Here is a 5,223-nt window from a genome sequence, read left to right on the forward strand (position 1 = left end):
GAACAGGGAAATGAAGACACTTCAGAGCTGACTGCTATCCAGACACAGTATACTTTAAAAATGTTTTTATTGACTATTAAACAGTTACAAGGACTGTTAGACATTTAGCCAAAGCACAATTACAGGTTAAATATAATCATAAAGATGTCTTAAATAGAAACCCACCACGCAGGCAGGTGAAGTTCCTTGACGCCCTCTTTTGGAAAGCAGAGGGCGAGGGAAAAAAGGTCTTCCATTCCACGTGAAAGACAGTGACGACTAGAAGGATTTACATGCTGTGAGCGATTTCCCATGATCAAATTGATAGGGTTGCCAGATTTAGTAAAACAAAATAAAACAAAGCAAAAAGCCAGGATGCTCAGTTAAATTTGAATTTCAGATAAATAACGAATAACTTTTTTTTCTTACCGTTAATATATGCCAAAAAATGCATGAAACATACTTAAGCTAACAAATTATTTATCCAAAATTCAAATGTAACTGGGTGTCTTGTATTTTATCTGGCAATCCTACAAACAGACAAATGCAAAAAAGCAAAGGGAGGGGATTGGAACCCCCTGCCACTGGTGGGTCACACCAAGACTAAAAATAAAAACAACATCGATAATGAACCAAAGAGTCACTACGATGGTTACTCACACAGACCAACATCACAATGGGAAAATACAATTACCACTCCAAATGCTGTTGCCAGGAAACATTCTAGATTTCCTCAAAGCTGGTTTTGTAAATGTTTTTCAGAAACCTTGTTGATAAAAGTACCTTTTCAGTTTGTAGCTATCAAAGACAAATACAACTACCACAAAGACCAATGAGCTTGAAACAACGGAAGCAGAAGCAGGTATTATATGCACATGAAGAGTTTAAATATTTTGTGTAATGAATACAATGGTTATAGGGTCAAGGTCATCTTCTAGGTCGAGGCTCTTAGCCTCAAAGATTTTGGTTCCGTTTTTACTGTTGTGTTTTCTGGCTTCTCATCCTGAACCTTGGGGAGGGGCATGGGAGTGTGTGTGAGACACCCCACTACCAGAGTTTAACTGCATTTCTTTGCAAACACTCTGAATCAACAAAGGGTTTTCAGGGCTGCCTGCAGAAATGTGGAGACAGGTAAAAAGTAGCAAAACAATCTGTATCATGGAGCATTAGAAATCTGTTTGAAAAGATGAGTGGGTGGGTGTGAAAAGCGTAGAGCAGAATAGAAAACATGAATGAAGGAAGAGTCCAAATGCAATCATCCGGGCGGTGTGAATGTTATTTCAAAGGAGGCAGGGCCCTCTGGCAGATGTATAAAATTGGTTACATCACGAGCGGGTTTGGTCTTAGAGGGTATAAAACCTGGAGCTTCCTACTGCCCTTCACTCAGAGCCACGGCTTATAATTTAAAATGATTTAAAAACAGGTTGGGCGACACTGAGATTCCACGTGGTATCTTCATGAGATGCTGCTGTGTCCCCCCCGCCCCCACAACACTGACTAGGTGTGGAAATCTTGCTAGCATTTCTTTAAACCAGAGTATCTGGTAGCTGAGGAATTTCAGACAGAGAAATCGGATGAGATTGATTAGATCCGCTCCTTGGCATGTAAGGGAGCATTACTTATGAAACGAGACCCTCATCAAATCAGCTTCACGGGTGTGACCTACGTGGAGACGCACCGACTCACTGACACCTTTCAAACACTAAGAAATGGAATTACAACTTTCTATTTATTAGGCTATAAAAGGTTAAAAAGTTTCCGCCATAGTTAAGGCTTTCTTAAGAAGAAATACTATTTAATTGTCTATTAATTTCAGAATGCACAAGGTATCTGAAGACGCCTTACTTTTTAGGGTGGTTTTTTGAAAAAGCATTTCCTAGTCATATGCTAGAAGTGTCTAACCAAAGCTCAAATATTATCTTCACAATTAACTTTCTTTATATTTTTCTGTCACTGATTTGACATCGGACAAGTTTCAGTTTAGTCTTTTCAATGAAATTTTTGACACATGAAACCCTATCTTAATGTCAGTTTTGAGTGTTCCCTGAATGACTAAAGTCTATAGCTCTATGGAAGATAACTGCCCAACAAAAATCACAGCAAAAAGGCTGCTTATCACACGTTACTGTACAAGTGGGTTCTGGCCACAATGGAGGCAAGGTGCTTGGAAACACACCCCGTTTCTGTTTGCAAGGCTGTTTGTGGGAACCCGAAGAGCGCATGCGTTTAGAAGGGGGGGGTGAGTGATGGCCAATACCCCTTGTGTAGCTGGTGGATGTACTGAAATAAAGAAAAACTGAGGCGACTTATTGCATTTTACTGCTCTTCGAGCACACACCAAAGTGTTATTTTTTGTATAAAGACTATAATAACAGAGTATTAGTCTATAATTACTTTATTTGCCCTCTTCAGGCATTTCTCTGTATATATCAATGCACTTTGCTATTTTGAGAGCAAAGGGAAATTAGTCTAGCTGCTGACATCAAGGTCAAGGATCACAAGGACGCTGTCATGAAAACATCCTAATATTATTTATTCTATTTATGTTACTGGAAAGCTAGAAATTCCAAATTCCAAGAAAGAAAAGGTAAATAAGAATCCTGGTTGTACTGCTGTCATTTTTGCATAGAAGTAAAAACTCTGGTTTCCATGCTGTCATTTGTTAGCAAATCGGCAGAATCTTCAGAGCAGAGCACATGAGGCCTAATCCGGTTCTGGTTGTGATATGGAAACAGAGGTACAGTCTCCTTCTGCAAGACTCAAGAGGAAGAAAGGAGGAAAATGACTGGGGTCAAAGGTAAGTATTGGAGCTAATTATAATTCCAGACTAGCAACCTGGGGAAAAGGGAAGGAGGCCAAGTACATGGAGAAAGCATCCAGCCCAGAGCACTGAACTTACGCTTAATTTATGACTCAAGAACCCAAGTGGCAATACCCAGTACACTGGAACCATCAGGTCTAGATGATTTGATTTTAGAACTGCAAGAAAGCTGGTGGAGGTGTCCAGGTTCTCTCTCCATTTGGTTTGGGAAACACACGGGCCATTTCAGGGGAGGCCCTATTGGAACTCCTCAACTTGCTAGTGCTCCCATATAGTGCATATACAAGAAACTAAATGGATTTGGGCCTAAGTTAATGCCATGCTTTTATATTCCAAAGGGTTTTTCACACTGTTATAGATGGAAGTTCCAAATGTAATCAACTTTTGCTAACTTGCGGGCACTCATGATGACCTTTGGTTTTCAAGTTTTGAAAAAATGTATTTGGCTCCTGTGAAATATCAATTAACCCATTCTCTTTAGCAGATGAATAATATATACACATTCTTTCAATAACTACTATACACTCGAATCATTACAAGACAAGAAGCACTGCAAATGTCTTCCTTACACAGTACCTTTACTCGGCACCCAGAACATCAGACACGTAACATTGGCAGTTTAAATACTGAACCACAGTTTAACTTCTCAAGTGTAAGGCTGAAGTTTAAAACATCCATTAATCTAGTTAGTATGATGGAAACAACATATAACCACAGTCGAATAGTGGCTTATCTGCTATAAAGCTTTGATATCTATCCCATAGTCACCCTTTTACTGAACTAAAAATCACAGCTGTGCTTACTGTTTTAAACTATAGCTAAAAGTGGGGAGGCGAGTAATATACACCTTCACAGCTACTGAGAACTATACAGATGCCATTCCTTCAACCCATTGTTACACACAGCAAAAAAAGAAGGGAAGGAGGAAAAAAAAGCCCTCTTAACAAATATGAAACTCCGAAGCTTCGTATGGAATTCTAGTGCTATTAAACAAGTAGCCAAGACACAAACACCCAGCTTGGGTCACTAAAACTTCAATAGAAGCAACAACTGAGGCTAATTCTTGATTTCATGTTGAGGACCCATGCAAGATTCTGCTATAAAACTCAAACTAGTTCCCGATGGCTAGTTCTAGCGTTGGACTCAAGCCAAAAAGAAAATTAAATGTCTATTTTAAGAGCCTATTCCAGAATTTTTGCATGTCACCATTTTGTTTTCCTTTAGGAGATTAAATGAGGTCATGGCTTCATCAGCCTGCATTAAAACACAAATGAGTTTTTGGAACTTTTAAGTTGAAAGGGCAAGTTTGCATCACACTGTTTTTCCTTTTTTTTTTTTAACCGCATTTATGTCACTTTTGCTTCAAAGCTGAGCAGATGCACAGCATGTCAAAGCAAACAAATTAATGCAGTCAATGTGCTGCTCAGTTAAGGTGCAAAGGGCAAGTGTGAGATGTGTAACGGATCATCTTTTACAAGCGTCAGTGTGCACTGGGCAAATGATTAAAACACACAAAACAAAGTAGCAATTTCCTGAAGAAACAGTATAGTATTTCTCCACCTTCCTTTACAAAAATAACTGAAAGAGCTTTGGTTTCAGTTTTTGTTCTCCTTGTCTGTTAAGAAGTTTGAAGAAATGGTTCGAAAATGTAGTGCCGGGACCTACAGAAACTATTTGAAACACCTCACTCCAAATAAACCCCAAATCTGGAGTAAACACAAAAGTTCTTGCATATCTACTTACTAAAGAGGATTTGAATCCTAGCTTTCTAAACTGGAGAAACAATAAAGATTATTTTGATTCCAATGAAGTACAATAATTCCGCCGAATTTGGCAATAAGGCAGCTAATGTTGGGGGGCGACTACCCGGTGGTCGGGCTGAAGCGAAGAGAAGTACTTTCTGAGCAGGCCCTGATATCCTTTCCTGCTGTGGTCTCAGGGAACCACACACTCCCTGCTCGTCTCAGCGCTGCTCCCCCGCCAGGCCTCCCCCCGTGTTGTGGTGTTTCCTGAGCACCGGAAACATCACTCCAACCTTTCCCTGGCCGTGCTCTCCTGGGGTCTCCGGCACCGTCCTGAATGCCCCCGGGGCAGGCTGCGATCCGGAGGAGCAAGGGGGCCTCAGCGGCTCGAACTTCTCTGAACTTGGGAGCTCCTCAGTCAGGTTGACCTTTGTGCCTTTCCCTGCAAAGACTGGCCAATTCGTAAAAGGAAACTAAAGCGTGATGTTTTTCCTTCCCGTCCCAATTTACAATGGTAAGAAGTATGGATACAAAAGAAATCCAAGTGGAAAAAAAGGGGAAACTAAGTCTTGCTCAGCCAGAAGCTTGGGTTGAATTGCTAATGATTTTAGTCTGTGTGACTTTGTGCAAAATATCCTTGAGAAGGTTCCGGCTCATTTTCAAAGTAAACAAACAAATGAA

The sequence above is a fragment of the Halichoerus grypus genome, chromosome 3 (genome assembly GCF_964656455.1).
Source record: "Halichoerus grypus chromosome 3, mHalGry1.hap1.1, whole genome shotgun sequence".
In the NCBI taxonomy this organism is placed as follows: domain Eukaryota; kingdom Metazoa; phylum Chordata; class Mammalia; order Carnivora; family Phocidae; genus Halichoerus; species Halichoerus grypus.